The 21,011-nt window shown below is 46.2% G+C and overlaps 1 protein-coding gene across 18 annotated transcripts in view; it reads right to left on the minus strand.

Annotated features, from left to right (window-relative positions):
• Positions 1–13,812, minus strand: part of LMO2 (LIM domain only 2) — a 36,380-nt gene extending 22,568 nt beyond the window's left edge. For 3 of the 18 annotated variants that reach the window (XM_063782851.1, XM_063782853.1, XM_063782843.1), the window contains exons 1-2: positions 10,517–13,812; positions 591–654 (exon numbers count right to left, since the gene is read on the minus strand). The gene's annotated coding sequence lies outside the window, so the exon portion shown is untranslated. Of the gene's footprint in view, positions 1–585; positions 692–950; positions 1,074–9,833; positions 10,084–10,516 lie in introns of those variants that run through there. The other 15 variants (XM_063782855.1, XM_063782846.1, XM_063782838.1 and 12 more) reach the window with 9 other exon arrangements.
• Between the last annotated feature and the right edge of the window lie 7,199 nt (positions 13,813–21,011).

Raw genomic sequence — 21,011 nt, forward strand, 5'->3', positions numbered from 1 at the left:
GTGCTTCCCATCACATTGCAGAAGGCCGCCTTGGGTCATATCTCGCAAGGGAAGAGCTATTAACAAATATTCCATTTGTATTTCCTGCGTGGCCCTCCATCTGGAAATATCTTTTATCTGGCAACTTTTGCAAAATGAACCGAATCTTGAAGGAGGTCTTGGCAGGTTTATGCTAGACTCTCTATCACTCCAACAAGTCATTTCCATCCTCGCCTTCACAAGGGTCAAGCAATTGTGACTTGGGTTGGGAGATGGGGCTGGCACGGAATGGTAGCAAGTCATCTAGGCTCTGAGGCATCTTTTTAACCCTGAAAACGTCCACTTGGAGGGCAAGAGCCAAATCTAAAAAATTATTATACACACTGTCTCTCAGCTCAAATATGTATGCTCTCACTCCAAGTTCAGATCACAATTTACAATTCCACATTTTGTAATTGTTAAGTGCAGTCTGGCTTCCCCAAAGACCGCAAGTTCATTCTGCCCAGGATTAAATCCAAGAGCCTTCTTAGCCCAGTTTCTGGCATGCAGTAAGCATACAATAATGGAAGGAATGAATGAATGAACAAATGAATTAATGAAACCCACCTTACCTGCCTCTCCACTAGCTACTGCAAGTTCAGGTTGAAAAATATCTTCTTTTCAGAGCAGTTGTTACTGAAAGAAAATGAGAGGAACCCTCTGGTTTAGACAGCTAGAAGTAGAAAGGAGAAAGAGAGAGAAAAAAAATTCTTATCTTCAGTTAGAGAAATGTTTCCACAGGTCCTTGATAAACTAGGGAAAAAGACCCCCAGGGCTTTCTGATAGCAGGCGGGTGTCCTTGATAGCGTGACGGGTGGGGCAGGCGGAACTTTGGCATCAGGGCGCAGGGATGGATTCTAACGGTTTCTTTGCTGGTTGAAGAGGCTGCTTCCTGCCGACTTCTTTTTTTTTTCTTCTTATTCTTCACTTACCAGCCCAGCTTGTGAATGTGAAGGAGTTGTCCCTTTTCCAAATGAACAGGACTGGTGTATCAGGTGGCCTTGCCATTGGATGCACCTGCCGGTCTGAGAAAGCAAGTGTTCTGTCTGTGTCTGCAACTGTTTGTGTCTCACGCTTTGCAAATCTCTTATCCCTCTGAGTCTCAGAAATCCCCCATGAGTGAAAAAGGGCAAGTAGCCTGGTGCCCATTTGATAGGAGAGGAAATTAGGCCAAAGCCCTTTCAAATCTCAAACATGCCTAAACTAGAGAACTGGATGACCCTTGTTCCTTAGACTTGGGCATTCTTGCTCACAGGAATGTCTTTTGAAAATTTATTTTTCAAGAGGAAGAGCTTCATGAGGCAAAAGCCAACATGCAGACACTGTATTACCTAGCGGCATTTATTGGATTTGTCTCTTGAGTGATTCAAACAAAAGATTACGGTTATAAATAGATAGACCTAATTGTTGCAAACAATGCCTACCTTTTATTGAGCACTTATTATGTGCCAGGCATTTTAAATACTTGATCTTATTCAATCCTGATAAAAAACCTCCTGAGATCAGTAATATTATTCCAATTTTACAGAGGAGGAAAGTGAGAGAGAAATTTCAATAACTTTCCCAGGGTCATACAGCTGCATAAATGTAGGAGATGGAATTTAGACCTAGGTCTTCTGACTATGCCCTCACCTCATTCACTATGCCAGTGTTTCCCAAATTTCCTACGTTTGCATGTTAGGAATACATATTCTTAGGCCCATACCCAATCTCCCAGATCAAGGGAGAAACCTCAGAAGGCCTTTCCCTGGATACCTGATCTAAAAAATAGCCTCCTCCCCAGGCACTAACACACCGTTATTTAATTTTCATCATTATATTTGTCACTACTTGATATTTTCTTATTTGTGTATTTGCATATTATCTTTCTTCTCCACTAAGGGATGAGTTCCATAAGTGCAGATACAAGATGTCCAACGTTTTAACTTCTAGAAACTGACCAAGGGGGATGGTACCTACGAAGTACTCAAAACATATTTATTAGATAAGTTAGTAGACACTGTCCAAAGTATTGTGTTAAGAAGAATTGTGAGTCTGGACCCAGGTTCTGGAGAGAAGATGAGAACACTGGTGTGTGTCCTGAGGTTTCAGGATGGGAAAGTGTTGGCACATATGCCATGTATTTGCCATCCCAGAGAAAGAAACTCAGTCTCCCCAAAATTAAGAGGAAGATGACACAGCAAGTCAGTAGGAGAGCCAGGTAAAATGCAATCACTTCTTTCCAAGACCTTTATCTCTTACTTGGAAGTCAAAATGAACACATTTGTAATGGAGAAGAAATCCATGGTCAACAGTGAGGTGCTGATCAAAACTGCAATCAGATTGGATTAGGGAGAGATCAGAGTGGATGGACATCAGCATGGAAGGCTTTCTGGAGGAAGCAGAAAATCGAGTTGCCCCTTGATGAGCGATTATCTGGAAACTTCCTTTGTTGTCAGGCTTGTACTTTGAGCTATACATAGAGTGTTTTTTAGGCCCTTGCAACACCCTAATGAAGTAAGTATTGTAATCATAATTTTATGGGTGATGAAACTGAGTCACAGAAAGCCTACAGAACTTGCTCCAGCTCACAGAGCTACTAAGGACTGAGTAGGAATTAACAGCCAGTGATTTCAATAATGGTTTTCTTAACAGAGCAGGTGTGTCTGGTAGGAAACAGCCCAAGTAAGGGTCTGGGTATGGGGTCAGTTGGAGGAGCTGGAGGTGCAGTTCACAGGTAGTAATGAAGTCAGCTGGTTGCAGAATTGGACCATAACAATATTCCAGTGAAAGGAACCAGATCTGCTGTTCTCTCCCATTTAAAAGCCTTGGATGCCAAAACACACCACACCTGACCCGGTGATCACAGGCAATTCAAAGGTGTATTACTTATGCAGGCATAGGCAGCAAGGGAAGCCCCTGGTTGAGGGCCCCACTGAGAAGAGGACTCCCTGACTTCTGGGGAGGAGAAAGAGCCTGGTGCTGGGGACCTACGTAGATATAGGACAGGGGCCCACCTGTTGAATAATGCCGAGAGGAGGTAGTGGGGGAAGATTAATTTTGAGTGATCTGCTCCAGTGGGGGTCAGGCTGGGGGCGGTCAATCAAAAAGAGCAAGGGTGAGTTTTCTTGCATATGATTACTAGGTGCTGCAGAGGTGAGTGGGGCTGAGTGGGTGGTGAGGGGCGGGGTGCCCTGATGGTTTCTGCCCCAGTGGGTGTTAACTATTTGGACAAATGACATTTTGCTGGGAGCAACTTTTTGCACTCAACTCAATTTCTTCAAAATTCACTCCCTAACATTTGGTTCACCATCCAAAGAGCTAATATACTTGTATATAGGCTGTACCAATTTTACATAGCCAGTGCAGTATGTAAGTCTACTTGTGGGCAGGAGGGCTCCTAAAACAAGGTCACCCCAGGCTATAGGGGACATCCAAGTCCTAGGGAGTTCAGAGTACCACATGTAGAATTTGGTTTCTGTTTGGTGGTACATCCATTGGGCTATTTGGATTACTTTGCCTTGCAATATTTATCCACGTCCAGCAGGATACACTATGCCCTCTGAGAGCATATACTCCTTCTGGGAAGCTGGCATATCATCTGGAGCTAGTCTCTTATCTGCCACCCTGGCAGTTAGGGGGTTTTGCCCTTCAGTGAAAGCTTCCAGTGCTGCTGTTTTTTGTGTTACATGGGCTGATAGAACCTCGGACCTTTCTCTGAAGTATCTGCTAGTTTTCCTGGTGTGATCATATTGTAAGACCTTAGTCCCACTCTTCTGGCCCCAAGTCATGCTTATACCCAGGACAATGGGTAGGAAGACTGCCCATCACCTCTGACTGGGGACTGTGACCAGCAGGGTTAAATTGCAGAACAGTCAGAAAAATGTGAAGGGGGTTGTCAGACTTAGCAGTGTGCAGGTGAGTTTAGGTAGTTGGGACGTCAGGAGGAAGTTATCTAGGAGTGGAACAGGTGAAGCAGGTTCCCTCTGGGGCTTCCAATCTCTTGTGTTCCTTTAATATCTGGGGTGGGCCATGACACTAGTTGTGCTATGTGGGCCTAGGAAGATACAAGCATAGGCATGTATTTATACATTTGGATAGATGTATGATCTGGACTCATGAGCCGGGGACCAGACTGGATAACATCTGAGCCAACATAGGACAGGGCAAGACCTAGGAGCCTAGACCAGAAGTGTTTGGTGTTGGTGGTTTTGTGGTGCAAATAAGGGAGTGGCCTGCTCATGGGGGCAGATAGGAGGCCCAACATTGCATGAGGTCCAGCCACTGGGATGTGGCTTTATCTCTGTGTACATACAAGTTAGCCCGGAGATAGCCTTAGGCAGTAGAATTGCTTTGGGAGGCCCAGGAAGGGAAGTTCCAGCCACAATGGCAATGAGGTTTATTGTGCCCAATGGGGAGGAAGTGAGAGGAGAGAGTTATAACTTTGGTGGCCTGTGTGGTGGCCACCCTTTTCAGGTATGTGACAAATGCTGATTGAGGGATCCCCCAAGGGAAGCTGTTTGTGCTCCAGCAAGGGGGTCCCTTGGTAGATGATGTGGGTAACTGGTGGGCAGCCTCCAGGATGCAGTGGTTGGCTGGGCTGTGGTCATCACCTGCAATGTGGCCATTGTCTCCCTGGGCTGGTACACCTTTTTTTTTTTTTTTTTTTTTGAACCAGAGTTTCGCTCTTGTCACCTAGGCTGGAATGCAATGGCACAATCTTGGCTCACTGCAGCCTCTGCCTCTCAGGTTCAAGCAATTCTCCTGCCTCAGCCTCCCAAGTAGCTGGGATTGCAGGTGCTCACCACCACGCTTGGCTAATTTTTTTGTATTTTTAGTAGAGACGGGGTTTCACCATGTTGGCCAGGCTGGTCTCAAACTCCTGACTTCAGGTGATCCACCTGCCTTGGCCTCCCAAAGTGCTGGGATTACAGGCATGAGCCACCATGCCCGGCCACAACTCTTAAGTCAGATTTGGGTCATGGAGGTATAGGCTGACATCTGGAAGGGTGTCACAAAGATGCACAAAGCAGAAGGGGTGCTTGAGGGCACATTTAGAAGGGGTGCTGGAGGACACCACATGCGCTGGGCTGACAATTGGGCATCATTACTATGATAAAAGTAGTTTGTAGGGGAGGTGGGACTAAACATACAGGACCACATTCCTTTTTGTTTGTCCTGATGGCTGCTCAGGATGATGTGATATTCCTGGCCCATGGTGTTGTAGAAGAATTGTACATTCCAAACAGATAGGGATGACACTGTGGGTGCAGTATTGCCGAGGTGTCCCAGCGCTGAGTAGGGAAACTGTGTCCCAGGCCACCAGCTATATCAGGCATAGCCAGCTATAAAAAACCTAAAAGTTTCACAATAACATTTTCAGTTTTTAGACTCTGTAATAGCATTTAGGGCTGGCCTTTTATAATGACAGGGGCATCTGTATCCCACAGCTGTGAGTGGCTGTCCGTGCTTTGGCATCCGTGGTGGGGAATAGACAGCCTCAGGCATTGCTATTTCAGAACACGAATGTTGGGGGGCTCCTTCGTCTTGCTCCAAGATCCACATGGTGGTAGGTGTCAGCCCAGGGGCCAATATTCTATCCCCTGTGGAACAAGCTTAACATTAGCCAGCCTTTAAATCCATCACAACTGGTAGATGTGTTAGGGGATGGGAGAGCCTCATTTCCAGGCTGGTAGAAACATGTTGTCAGGGACTTCCCTCTTCCATCCATAGCCAGCAGGTCCCACTTATTATTTGCCATTGGTCTGACACCGATGCTTTGTGAATTGTGGATAGATTGAAAAAAGATATAGGAATGAAGGATCAGAGGAGCAATCCCATATGGGAATCCATGACTTGGAACCTGGGACTCTTGTCAGAACTAGTAAGTGTAAAATGAGGGCATTTTATTATGGATGAGGGGCCCATAGGGGCAAGTATCAAGGGAGATAAGAGCAGTAAGGAAAACTGATTTGGAAACCACAAGCCATTTTGTAGCTTTAAGAGAATATACATCGTTGTGGAGTTTGCGGTAGCCTGGTGGGAGAAGTGAGCCAGCGACAGACAGGAATACATGTCCACCATGGTTAGGGCATATTGTGGGGTTGGGGAACCTGAGGGAAGGACTCATTACCATCAATTTTCCATCATGAGTGTGGTCAGTTTCCTCAGTGATTCTGCTAGGAGTGACATATTGCACCCACCCATACTTCTCCACAGATATTCAATATGTTTGGGATAGCAGTTGATTATGGGTGGGAAACGTAAATGCAGCATCTTATTGTGGAAGGCCTTAGCTGCAAGTCTCCAGGAATGTGGATTTTTTTTTTTTTTTTGAGACAGGGTCTTGCTCTGTTGCTCAGGCTGGAGTGCAGTGGTGATACTGTGGTTCACTGCAGCCTTGACCTTCTGAGTTCAGGTGATCCTCCCACCTCAACCTCCCAAGCAGCTGTGTGTGCCACCACGCTTGGCTAATTTTTGTTTTGTTCTTTTGTTTTGTTTTTTGTTTGTTTGTTTGTTTGCTTTTTGTAGAGATGGGGTTTTGCCATGTTGCTCAGGCTGATCTCAAACTCCTGGGCTCAAGCCATCTGCCCGCCTTGGCCTCCCAAAGTGATGGGATTACAGGTGTGAGCCACTGCACCTAGCCAAGAATGTGGATTTAATGAGCCACTAGTCCATGGAAGACTCTTGAACAGGGGAAGGATGTGAGTGGAGTTGCATTTGGGTTGGGTTGGGGTGGGGAGAGGCTGGAGGTGAGGCTGCTGTGCTAGGAGCTTAACCACCAGTGAAGGGTTGAAGAAAGGAGGTGGGGGCAGGGGGAATGACTGAGTGGGCAATGACAGAGGCACTCACGTGACTGGCCAAGACTTGTCTGCAGGAGACCAGGGAGCTATAGCCAGGCAGCTGCAGGGCCATTGATAGAAGCTGCCATGGCTTGAGCACTTGCTCTATGCATACTCACGCAAGCGCATTCGTATATGATCTCGCTCATCCCTCACACTGAGGTCATTTGTGGGATGCAAATGGCCAGCCTTATGCTTCTGCCCCATCCACACAGGTCAGGGGCCATACTCTGTGCCGCTGCCAGGGGGATCCTTTCATAACCTGCATCAGATCATTTCGCTCCTCTGCTTGAAGCTCTCCCAAGGTTTCCTTCTTGCCCAGAGTAAAAAGCCAAAGTCCTATAAGGCCCTGCATATCTGGCTCTAGCCATCTCTGTGTCCCCTTCTCTTACACTCCCTTCCTCCTTCCCTCCCTCTGCTTCATCCACACAGGACCCCTTGTCATTCTTCAAACTCTTACTTTAGGGCCTTTGCTCTTCTCCTTCTTCCGGGAACATTCTTCCCCAGATGTGATTTCTTCTTATTAGAAAGGTCTTCCTTCATCACCTGAGTAAGACACTAATAACCCGGGCCAGCGCATTCCATTTTCCCTCACTCTGTGTTATTTTTCTCCCTAGCACATATTGCCATCTGGCATACTATATGTGTACTTGCTTATTTGATTGGTGTCTGTCTCCCCCTCTCAAGTTTGTAAGCTCCTTTCAGGCAAGAGCAATGTTTGTTTTGTTGACGTCTACGTATCCGCAGTGCCTAGAACAGTTCCTGCTGTGTATGAGGCGCCCAGTAAACACTTGCTGAGTGGAAGAATGAAGTGTGTATTATCATCCTGATTCAATGAAAGGGAAAACTGAGGCTCAGGAAGGGTACGCAACTTCTCCAGGCAGGACAGCTAGTAGTCGCCAAAGCCAGGGTTCAAGTCTGACTACAAAGCCTGTCCTATTTCCGTTAGGGTAGAATACCCTCGAGGAGTCTTGGATCTTTGTAACTGAAAAAATGGATCTTTAATAAACAGAAATGGGGAAATTGAACAGGTTTGGGTAATAGGGGAAAGATGACAAGTTCATTTGGAGCTCTGCTCTTCTTTGAGTGCAGTGGGACCTCAGAGGCTAGGGGTAGCCATTTGAGCATCTCCTGTGTACCAGGCACTGTACTGGGCACTAAGAATTTAAAAATAAACAAGACACCATACCCACCCTTGAGGAGCTCACCAACTAGGGGTGAAATGTCCAGGACACACTCTCTGAGTTCCTAGGGCTGCAGCTAACCTTAGCCAGACCAGAGCACAGAGATGAGCTCGCAGCCAGACTCTCCAGGCCAGATACGGGCCAGGCAGCAGCATCCGTTCAACAGAATCGCTGAGCAGTTCTGTTGTGCCAGACAAAGCAGTCACACTAGAGATACAGAAGCAGGTCAGACAAGGGTCCATTCTCAGAAGCTCACAGCAGTGAGGAGGAAGCATCCTTCACTCATTTGTTCATTCATCTGTCAGCTAGAAAACAAGTACTTGCCATGTGCCAAACACTCCTAGGCTCTTGTTATAAAACAATGAAGAAAAGAGACATGATCCCTACATTCAAGGAACTTACAACCTAGTGGCGATGTGGAGAAAAGGAAACTCTTATACGCTGTTGGTGGGAATGAAAATTAGTACAATCTCTAGGAAGAACAGTATGGAGATTTGTCAGAGAACTAAAATTAGAACTACCATTCAATCCAGCAATCCCACTACTGGGTATCCATCCAAAGGAAAAGAAATAATTAGATACCTGCACTTGTATGTTTATCATAGCACTAGTCACAATAGCAAAGATGTGGAATCAACCTAAGTGTCCATCAATGGATGATTGGATTTAAAACTGTGGTGTATATATATGCAATGGAATACTATTCAGCCATAAAAAAGAATGAAATCATGTCTCTCGCAGCCACATGGGTAGAACTGGAAGCTGTTATCTTAAGTTAAAAAAGTCAGACACCGAAAGACAAATATCACATTGTTCACTCATAAGTGGGAGCTAAATAATGTGAACACATGGCATTAGGGTATGGAATAATAGACACTGGAGACTCAGAAGGGTGGGGGGAAGATGATGAGAAATTAATTAATAGGTACAATGTGGTGATATCAATCTGGTGATAGATATCAATAGATATCAATCTGGTGATAGATACCTTAGAAGCCCTGACTTCACGACTATGCAATTTACGCTTGTCACAAAATTGTACTTGTTCCCCATAAATTTATGTAAGTTTTTTTGTTTTTGTTTTTGTTTTTATGAGATGGAGTTTCTCGTCACCCAGGCTGGAGTGCAATAGTGCCATCTCGGCTCACTGCAACCTCTGCCTCCTGGGTTCAAGCAATTCTCCTCTCTCAGCCTCCCGAGTAGCTGGGATTACAGGCATGAGCCACCACGCCTGGCTAATTTTCATATTTTTAGTAGAGACAGGGTTTCACCATGTTGCCCAAGCTGGTCTTGAACTGCTGACCTCAGGCGATCTGCCTGCCTCGGCCTCCCAATGTGCTAAGATTACAGGCGTGAGCCAATGTGCCCGGCCTCTAAGTTTTTTAAAAACCTAGAGGTGAGTAATTATAATAAGTGTTATTATTATTATTATTACTCTTATCAACAATGACAATGATGACTGATGAGGGCTAAGTGCCAGCTACTATCCAAGCACTTCCATGATTTATTTCTGTTATTTCTCACAATGACCCTATGGGTACCCCTATATTACAAATGAGAAAACTGAGGCTGCCATCTTTCTAAGGTCTAAAGTGATTTTCTGGGAGCACAAACAAGAGCTTAATTAATTTTAACAGATGAAGACAGAAAAGGCTTCACAGAAGATTCACTTTTTCAGGGCAACCTAAAGAAGTATGGGTTGGTTTTCTTTAAGCTGAAACATTAGGGCAAGAACCTGGAGTAATATCTGCTTCAAAGGGGAGTTATGCAAAGTCAACAAGAGAAGACGTGTAAAACCCAAGCACAGTACCTGGCACAAAGTAGATGCTCCCAAATCTTTGTTCCCCTTCATTGATCCTCTGTGATGGAAGGAACTTGTAGCCACTTTCCCCATCCGCCTTGGTTTTTCAAAAACACCCTTTGAAGTTATAACCTCCTTGGGAGCCAAGGCTTCTCTGAAGCACCCCATTACAATCTTTGCCCTCAACTCAGAACTGGAATGTGTTTGAAAATGCTAACAAGGGCAGCAGCCCCACCTCTTCGTCATTGCCTAAGGTTGTTAGGCAAACACACACACACACACACACATGCACACACACTCACACAGTTGCTGGGGAGATCATGGTAAACACAAGCCTCTCTTTGGGATCAGAATAATTGAGTGGTCTCCCTTTGTGGCCAGTGTACAGGAACAAATTAGATGGGTAAATTAGCAGTTCCCGAAGACATTAGCAACCAGCGGCTCACACAGCAAGCGCCTGACTCACCGTGGGGCCTCTCCAAGTCACAGCCTATGAATAGATGCTCTTCCTCCCTCCGAAAGAGAAGCCAGAGTGCCCGGAACACCATAGGGGAAGCTTGAAGACTTGTACCCCTTTGGAGTCTTTTTATTTTAAAAGACCAATTTAATTACCACTTCTTCTGGCTCCTTGAAGATGAAAAAAGTTCCCTTGCAATCCTCCATTCATCGGAGAATTAATGAAGCCTACTCACCAGCAGATGATGTAATCCTGGTGGCTTCCCCCATCAGATCTAGGCTGCCTGCCCCACGGATACCTTCTGGGCTAATTGCCTGCTTTGCACCTGTTCCTTCTCGGGAGGCCCTGGCACCCTAGCACCTGGTGCCTGTGCCATCTCCCCTCTCTGCCAGGACACCCACAGGCCCTTGTGAATAGCAAAGCCCACTTAACGGCTGAGGGCAGGTGGGGGTATTTCCTTCTCAATTCTGCTCAAGGCCCGTTGCTGTTCTTTGAGGATGTTGCAGATCCAGGGTTTGGAGGGCTGGGCCTCTTGGTGGCCTGGTTGTCTATCTGATAGGGTGGAGCCTTCACCCTTGCAGCGAGCTCTGTCACACCAGATGTGCTCTGTGTGGAATCCTAGGCCATCAGGGGATTCCTTAGCAAGCCCTGCAGGACCCAAATCCTAACTCAGACCCTCATCCTCCTACTCAGAATGTGGAGACTTGTGATCCTCAGTTTGGACGAATTCCAAGAGATCTTCCAATTCCAAGAGGCCGTCTTTGGTTCTGTTCACACATAGCTCCCTCTCCCTCCTAGGCCTTCTCCTTTTGAATTTCTCCCCTACACCATCAGCCTGTATTTACTTCTCCTTCTTGCTTAATGCATTACTATATTATCCCAGTTAAGGGGGTCTGCAGGTTTTATCAGAAAGTTCAGAGGCTCACATGACCTGGATTGGAACTTGGCTCAGCCACTGACTAGCCAGACAAACTCAAATAACGTACACAGCTTCTCAGCACCTCACCCCCTCATTCATAAAAAACAGGGACAATGGTACCCACTTTGCAGGGTTGTTGAGTGGATTAAATTAGACAACACAAGGAAAGAGCTTTCCTAAGTTCCAATGCTATGTAACACACACAGTATTGTCTTACCCAGCAATAATTTCGGTGCACGGATCTGATCATCTCTTAATTAAATATTGAATTCTCCTAACACGGTTCTTTTTTTGAACCCCTCAGGGTCTGAACAGTTATAAGTGCACAGAATTTGGGTCTTTATGAGCTGAATAAAAGGAGACTCCGGCTCTCTTCTCTTTTGTCCTTACCATAAAGCTCTTATCAGCTGCTCTCCTGGCCCTGCCTCTGACCCTGGGCTTTGGGGCCACTATAGGCTCTCCTTTCCTTGTCCCCCTCTGAGTCCTGAAGTCCTGGTTTGCAATCTGCTGTTGCAGTTCTCTGGAATGGCTGCTTCCCCATGCGCCCCTGTCTGTCAGCTACCTCCCCCGCATGCATGTCTGTCTGCTGGGCAAGGCCCAATTCCGAGGTGACAGCTCACCGGGCCTCACCCACAAGTCTCTTCCAAGCATTAGCAGCCCACCCCAGTCCAAAGATATCTTTTATAGCTGATCTCTGGTGGCACCTCCTACCTTCCAATTAGGAGCCTGTCAACACCCAGGCCATCACTCTTCCTGCAGTGTCTGACAACACACACGCCTGCCACGGCTGCGCCGGGAGAGTCAAGCAAAATTATTTCCGTGGTGGTGGTGGTGGCCTGAGCACAAGAGTTGAAATCTAGGTGAATCTGAATCTAGTTCTGCCTTCTCACTTTGCAAGGAGGTGTCTTATTTCTCTTTGAATTGGCAGCACCAAGCATCATGCCTGGCACACAGTAGGTACTCATAAATAAACACGTGTAAATCAAAAAGGCCGAAGATACATTGCTAGCTTGCAGACTCCCTTTCTCAATGTCTAATGATATCCAGTTCAATTCTTTCTCTTACACGTGCAAATCAGAAAGTTAGCTCATAACTCATCTGTTGTGATTTTTTCTTTCCTTTACTTCTGTGGTTGAAAATAAATTTACCCCAGAAAAGAGAGAGAGAAGGTGCCTGATTCCTTTGTCCTCCCTCTTCGATCCTCTCTAAATCCCTGGGTCATGGTAAGACTCTCTGAAATTCAGGGCCATTTTCAGACACTGGAGCCAATGAGGGAAGTATGACACAATCGAACATTTTTCTTATCTGGCAGTGTGGTCTGGTGGTTAGCATACGGGCTCTGCCAGTCGGAAGTCTGCCTTTCTATTTCTGGGGCTTAGGGGAAACCATGAAGCAACAGTCTTAGCAGCCCACTCACTCTTGCTTTCTCTTTCTCAATGTAAAATTGAGTTCACATTGGACCTGCTTACCCACAGCAGTCACCAGCTCAACCAGGGAAGGAAACGCACCACCCTGCTAGCCCTGCTTCAGCCTTGGGTGAGGCTGTGAAGGCTGGTGGTAAACCGATGAAAGATAATCCAAAGAAATGAAAGTGAGGGTGATGAGTAGGAGAGCGGTTTGGGGCTGAGGGTACGAAGATGCCATGATGACTGACTTAACCACATCAAACTAAACCATGTCTCCTACTACAACTCACCAGCCTGAAATTGTGAGAGGATCTCGGGGGTGGAGATTTCGCTGGCTAAGGGGCACCCTGTGTGCCTACAAGAGGAGGTGGGAGGGAAGTTAACCTTGCGTTGTCCTCCAGGGCGCAAATCCAAAAGTGGGAAAAAGGGGAAGTTCTTTGATCTGAAGTAGAAAAAGTCGGGGAGAGAAGGATAAACACCCAGAATGGCAACAAATTTGATGAAATCAGAGGACAAAAAGAAGAGAAGGGTATGAAGATCAGATCTTCTGAAGGGCAGAGAACTATAATGACACAGTTGCTTTATTGCTGGACCTAGGACAGTTTATACAGCAGTTCGGAAAGGCCTCTTGAGGGGTTATCTGTGTCAGCCCAGCCTAGCATCGATAGAAACATGAATCTCTGGGAAATTATCTTGTGCCTCAGACTTCAAAGTACATAGAGATTTGAACAGCCTTGAAGTCGATAGGAAAACTTTCAGCATTTGATCAGTCGAATTATCCCACCATAACTCTGCAAGTTCTTGAGCCACATCTAGAAAGAACAAGGCAAGTTAGGGAAAAATCATCATTTAACATGTCATTTCCTTCCTCATTTCTACCCGAATGATCTTTAGGTCTCAATTCCTGCTCCTGTTGTCGTTTTTGCAACCAGGAAGCTGTGAGACCTTTGGGTTATCTTTAGAGTGAGACCCTCTAGAAGGTTTTAGGCCGAGCCTTGGGCTGGGTGATGAGATGGCATTGACTGTGGGCTGACTATTGCTTTGGAGTTGTGAGAATTTCCTCTCTGCAAAGGAGGTTCAAATACTATGTTTTCCCAGCTAATTGTTCATTATGCAGAGTGTCAGACTATGGTCAGAATATAGTGTTTTACAGGATCCCAGTGTTAATATCACAGAAAAGTCCAGCTGACATTATGTGATGTAGGGTGCTTTAAAAGAAAAAAAAAAAAAAAAACAGTTCCTCTGCAGGGGGCAACACTAAGAGAAGGATACTAGCTTTTTTTTTGTTTTGTTTTGACAGAGTCTTGTTCCTGTCGCCCAGGCTGGAGTGCAGCAGGGCGTGATCTCAGCTCGCTGCAACCTCAGCCTCCTGGGTTCAAGCAAGTCTACTGCCTCAGCCTCCCTCGTAGCTGGGATAACAGGCGCCTGCCTCCACACCTGGCTAATTTTTGTATTTTTAGTAGAGACAGGGTTTATCCACATTGGCCAGGTAGGTCTCAAATTCCTGACCTCAAGTGATCCACCTGCCTCGGCCTCCCAAAGTGCTGGGATCACAGGCATGAGCCACCACGCCCCGCCAGGATACTAGCTTTGTGACGTCAAAAATCTGCGTTTGAATTCTGTCTTGGCCCTTATTCAGGCAAGCCACTTACTCTCTCCTCCTCCACTTTTCATCTGCAGATGAGGATTACAAAACCCTCTTAAGGCTGTTGTGAGAATTTAATCAGATATACAATTAGTATAATCTCTGGCACATAGCAAGTTGTAATTTATTGCCCCTCTGTCCCAGAGTGCATGTGGAGACTTAATTTTTAAATATTAAAAACAAAGTTTTCACTGGGTTTCCAGTCTGTTGATGTTTATGGAGAGAAAGCTTTCAACTGACAAACGCTATCCAAGTGACAGAGCCCATTTCAGGATGGCGACTAAGGCTGATGATGTCCTGCTCTTAAGTGGAGATCAGCAAATGTTAAACAGGAGCCCCACCTGCTCTACCAGACAGCAGCAAAGTGCTTGTCTCATTTTCTTTCCAACATGTTACCATCCTTGTGTAACAGACAAGGTAATTTAAGCTGGGTCTAGACATGTCTGAACCAGTCTGGAGGGCCAATAGGACACCCTCCCCTCCCAGACCTAATTACTTGCAGGATCAAGGAGCCTCTCAGAGAACAACATGTCCCATGGAGAAGCAAAGTTGAAGGGGCATTTGTTTTATTCAAGAACAACAGGAAATAGCAGAGGAAGAACAGCTCTCGGACCCCCAGTGGAGTCCTAGAGCAAGAGAGCTATAAGAGAGGGAGTGAAAATTGAATCAAAGGCTTTTCACTGAGATATCTGGGGAAGAGCAAGACACAAAGCTCTGGGGCCAGCTGCTTGGCTGTGAATAAAGATGATGGCACTGGTGGCTTCAGGGAATGGTGCCCTAAGGGCCAGTTTCGATGACCTTGGTTTAGGCAGCATCACTCACCTTTGAGGTCATTCACACTTACACATTCATTCATTCATTCATCTAACACATTTATTGAGTGGCTGTTATGTGCCAGGTGGGGCATCAATGCCTTTGGTGTGGAAATGAGTATCCTTGATACATGTGAATCCACAAGAAACATTCCTGGGGATTTGCTCCCAAAACTTTTTGTAAAGGGGCGAGGAATGTGACAGATCTAGCGCCCCCATAGTGCAGGAGCCAGGGGAATCCACCAACTCCTGCCTGGTTACCACCTCTGCGACCCTGTTTTTATCTGAAGGCGTGTGTGGTCTGGGACCTGTGATGCTCATCTGTAAAATGAATTGGCTTGACTGCATGATCTCTAAGATCTGTATTTTATTTAAACTTCTACAGATTGAAACTCTAAGTCCTCATAATAAGCAATAATGAATCATGAACTAGACATTTTGAAAGCAGCATATATTACTTTGTGATCCAGCTTGACTGCTTGAATTATCAGTGTCCGAAATGATCCCCATCCCTCATTCCTCCCCTTTATCCTCTCTATGGTAGGATCAGGCACGACATTGCTTCAGCCCCTTCTACCATGTAGATTTACAGGCCCAGAAATGTTCGTTAATTTGGATTTCAAAGTGGATTCTTTCGTCTTTTAAATAAAGCCAAATATATATATTTTTTTAATTTTGTTTTCAAAACAGGGTCTTGCCCTGTCACCCAAGCTGGAGTGCAGTGGTGCGATCATAGCTCACCACAGACTACAACTCCTGGCTCAAGCAGTCCTCTGCCTCATCCTCCTTACTAGCTGAGACTACAGATGCAAGTCATCATGCCTGGCTAAGTTTTTTAAAAATCTTTTTTTTTTCTTTTGTAGAGATGGGGCTTGCTTTATTGGCCAGGCTGGCAAAAATATTTTTTAAGTTGTTCACGAGCCAACACTGAGGACAAAAAATTAAAAATCAGCAGGCTGACTTTAACTAATGGCCACCAGTTTGCAACCTTTAATTTTAATAATTAGGTATGGGTTGATTCAGGAGAAATGGGATCTAGCCATATCTGGCTCCTACCTGGCTTGAGCGGATCATCAAACTTCTCTGAGACTCAAGTTTCCTCATCTTATGATGAGATTTTAGAATTCAATATTCCTTCCAACTCTTGACAGTCTGTGCCTGTGTTTTACAGCAGTAATGTCATGTGTGTACTTGTTGGCTCGTGAATATGTCACCGCTTTTGCATTCAAGATTGGAAAGTGTGTGCATGTCCTTTTTGCTGGGAGGTAGGAGGTTCCAAAAAAGTATCATGACTTTACCTTTCCTCTTTGTATTAGAAACAACTGAGAAACAGACCAGGAAGCCAAGTGAGAATTAAACTATAATATGTGCTCTCTTGCTGGCAAAGTGGAATAGTGACTGCCCTTTCAACCTGTGGTCAAAGTAGAGATCATTACCTCCTCCTCAAGTTTAGGCCAAAGGATCTGCCTGTGGGCAGAATATGGGATGCAGAATAGAACTTTACACTGACAGCCATACTGAGGACCCGGCCTTCTCACACTGTGGGAGCATCACTAACAGTCAGTGCCCAGCACATCCCACCTGGGCCATGTTCCAGGTGTGCTTACCTGGCCCAGTGACTCCAGGAAGCAGGAGATGAAAGGAAACCTGACTCTACATGCAGACAGATCACTGAGCAACAAACTTCAGAGGAAGCAGGGCTACTGCTAGCCCACATGATGCCTCTGTAAGAATTAGAAAAAGCTGCCTCTTCCTCTGGGCAGACACTGCCACATCAGAGTGCGTGGCTTAGCAAGCAGGAAATAAATTATATTTCAGCCCAAAACTCATCTACCCTGCTGCATAATCACAGCAGCAGCTTGGGCGGGGCTCCCATTTTATGGGCTGAGGATGGGACTGCAAGATGAGGGCCTTGAGTCATTGTCATAAGTTCTGTGGCTATACTGTCCAGAATAGCAGCCACTAGCTGCATGTGGCTATTGAAATTTACATTCAAACTAATTAAAATTAAATAAAACTAAAAATTTCACAGCTCAGTCTTACTAGCTTCCTGTAAAGTCCTCAATAGGCCGGGCATGAAGGCTCACGCCTATAATCCCAACACTTTGGGAGGCGGAGGCAGGCAGATCACTTGAGGTCAGGAGTTTGAGATGAGCCTGGCCAACATGGTGAAACCCCGCCTTTACTAAAAATACAAAAATTAGCTGGGCATGGTGGCGTGCGCCTGTAATCCCAGCTACTCAGGAGGCTGAGTCAGGAGAATCTCTTGAACCCGGAAGGCAGAGGTTGCAGTGAGCCGAGATTGCACCACTGCACTCCAGTCTGGGTGACAGAGTAAGACTCTGTCTCAAAAAATAAAAATAAATAAATAAATAAAGTGCTCAATAGCCACATGGGGCCAGTGGCTACCATATTGGACGGGCAGATGTAGAACATTTCCATCATCACTGAAAGTTCTCCCATTGTCCTATGGGACCACTTTCAGTTGTATTAGCCACTTCCGAGTCTTGACTAGCTTACCTTTCTCATCTCCTCCCCTGCCATCCCACATAACAGACTGCATTCTCTAGTCCTTCTCATGTGTTCCCAATATCCCGAGTGGAATCCAAACATCATACTTTTTGCTCCTGCTGTTCCCTCTTCCTGAAATGTCATTCCTCTGCCAAGAACAATCCACCCAATCAAATCCAGCTCGCTCTTCCAGGCCCAGATCAAATGACAACTCCCTAAGTTTCCTAGGTGGGCACTGTTATCTCTTGAGAGCACACTGTACATTTATCTGTCATAGTACGTTTAGCATTGATTCTAGTCGAGCGTTAGGCTGTCTTGTGGCCCCTGCTCACTGTGTGCCTTTGAGAGCTGGTACCTGTCTTATTCACCCCTGTGTCTCTAGGGCCAGTGTACAAAAGCCCCTCAAAGCTGCACCTCTGGGAGGAAAAGTCTCTTGAACCGTATCATTAAGACTTTGGGTCAGGTAAGTGTGTAACGATATTTTAATGCGATTAATAATTTTGATAATTTAATGTTTAATAATTCAGCAATATTTTTCATCACAATGCCTTCAGCACTCTCTGCCTGTTGTTTCTCTGAGCCCTTCTAGATGAGTACAATTTTCCCCAACTCACTGCTGAGAGAACAGAGGCGCAGGGATGGGCAGTCATCCAGGGTGACTCAGCTAGGAAATGGCAGAGTGACATTTGGTCAGAGCTCTTCCTGACTCCAGAGCCCAGATGCTGGAATGCCTCTCATGTGAGGGAGTGGTCTATGGAAACGGCCTGGCAGACCTGCGTTTGTTTAATTGAGACAGAATGGAGGGTGAAGAGCTCAAATTAGGCAGAGGATTCGTTCGGGACAGCTGCCCCTGCTGCACACGGATAAACCCAGAAAAGGTCAAGGCGAAATTGAGGACGGGTCTCTGGGAGGCTTTCTCAGGCTTCATTCCTCTGGACAGGGTTAGGTGGGTCAAGTGACCTTGTTTGAACTCTCCTTTTCCTCTCCTACTCTCAGTCCGTCACTTCTTGCAAAATGGGATGTTGCAGAAAGGCAAGTTTGATTCTGTCTGGGAGAGGATTGTGTATCCCCAACTTTCCCTTATGCCTCGGCTTCAGATCAGATGCTCTGATCTCCTCTCTGTCCTTGGAGGCACCATTTCCACGGCAGGGCTAGGTGAGCTGGGAAGTTTTATGATGGCATTAAAAAAAAATTCCTTTCTGCAAAAGGCTTTTCACCTGAGTGTCAACTAACTCTGGACATCTTGTTACTGAAGCTCTTCTAGCCTGGGGAGAGACATTTTGTCTCAAAACTCATTAACGAGAGTGGGAAAACTGGGGGAAGGAAGCACAAGTTATCAGGTACAGCCTGTCCACCCATGGCTCCCTCCCACCCTGGTGTAGGTTTCTGAGGGGCAGCGCTGTGGGGCAACTCCAGTAATTGCCAAAGCACAAGTCTCTGACCTCCCGCTAGAGTGGCCTCAGTTTTCTCTTTTTTTGGCCTTGTCTTCCTTCCTCTTCTAGTTTTCATGTTCTTGTTTCTCATTTTCTCTTACCTCTGTACATGCCTTAAATCTCCTAGTGAGTCCCCTGGGCATCGTGCGGCCCTACTGGGGGTATTCAGCTCAGAAAACATCTTCATACGGTTTTTGAACTCTAGCTCTCCACCTCTGTCCCCCTTCCCAACCCATAGTAAACATCTCTGTTTAATGTTTTGAGGTCCAGATTCTATGAGTATAAAGGGGTTGAATCATGAGCCAAGATATGCACTTGAGGAAGGAAACATCTGCATTTAAGGGGGCAGGTCAATTGCCTCCTGGCAGATCACCTTTCTCCCCGGCCCTGCCCTCCCCAGATTTGGGCACCTGCACTTGTTATTCTGACCTTAGCAACTGGATTCTGAGCCCTTGTGTTCCTGGTCTGAGTTCCTCCCTGTTGGTGACATTGGCTGAGACCAATCTCTAGGTTAGGACAGCCTGACAACCCATTGCCAACTCCTGGTGATGGTTCTGTTTTGGTTTGGCATAGTCTACCTGGGACTGTTCCCCAACTCTGGGTAAGCCCTTTGTAAGAACTGAGCCTCTCCCCCTAAAACTGAGCACTATCATGTAGAAGTTAGGAGCACAGCCCCTAGTGTCGGACCGGCTGTGTTTGAATCCTAGTTCTGTCCCTTGCCAGATGTGTAACCATGGACTCGTTATTTTATCTTGCCATGCCTCTATTCTATTCTATTCTGTTACCTGTAAAAGGTAGGAATTATAATGCCCATTTCATGGTGGTGTTGTAAGGATTCACTGAGATAAGACCAAAGAGATGGGACCTTTTCTCTTGAGAACTTGACAGGTCCAAAGGAGTGTGAGTAAAACCCAAGTGCAATTTAGGCAGGTGACAATAACCACGGAGCCCAACCTGATGGAATAGGCAGGAAGTTGTATGGGGAATCGATGGCAACAGAGTCAGAAAACAGAGCGGTAAGTATTAATGCAGAGAAAAGTGAGATCCATAGGCAGAAATTCTACGTAAGGCCAGGCTCTTTGGCTCACACCAGTAATCCCAGCACTTTGGGAGGCCGAGGCGGGAGGATCAAGGTAGGTCAGGAGTTCAAGACCAACCTGGCCAACATGGTGAAACCCCATCTCTACTAAAAATACAAAAAGTAGCCAGGCGTGGTGGTGTGCGACTGTACTCCTAGCTACTCGGGAGGCTGAGGCAGGAGAATCACTTGAACCCAGGAGGCAGAGGTTGCAGTAAGCCAAGATCACACCATTGCACTCCAGCCTGGGAGACAGAGAAAGACTCCGTCTCAAAAAAATAATAATTAAAATTTAAAAAGAAGAAATTCTACCTAAGAGCCCGAAGCTGCCCTCTACCCTCTCCCGTCTCCTGCAGGACATGGCGCCAGCTCCAGGTTAGGGTAATCTGGAAACTAGCCTTGAGTGAAGGGGCTGAAAGGGCTCAGGCAAGTGGGACAGGATTTAGAGCCTGCTGCTGGAGTTCTGAATGGACTTAAGTCCCCCTTCCCAGGATTCAGAAGGGCCAGGGAGGTGGGTTAGCACCACCAGAGCAGGGAGGTGTAAAGGTGCAGCACAAAGCTACAATCTGAACATAGCACCCCCTCATCTCTTGGTACTCGGTGTGGTTGGCTCCTTGGCACCCATCTCTCCCCCTTGATAGTCCCTTGGAAAGCCATTCCTTCCTTACTCTTAGTCCCTGTGTTCTTGGTGGAGTTCCCACATCCAACTTCCAGAGTAGACCACGTGACCATGCCTGGCTAATCAAAGCATGGTGCCTCCCAGGCCACTGGGATTGGTTCAGAGAAGGGTCACCTTGGGTAGCTGATGTTGCTGCAGCTATCTTGCCACCGTATGCAGCCAAGACTGAAGGATGAAATAGAGCAGGGAAAGGAAGAGAGGCCCAGGAAGACCAAGTCCTAATGACATCGTTGGAGCCTTCGAATCC

This window comes from Pan troglodytes, chromosome 9, assembly GCF_028858775.2.
Source record: "Pan troglodytes isolate AG18354 chromosome 9, NHGRI_mPanTro3-v2.0_pri, whole genome shotgun sequence".
NCBI classification, from domain to species: domain Eukaryota; kingdom Metazoa; phylum Chordata; class Mammalia; order Primates; family Hominidae; genus Pan; species Pan troglodytes.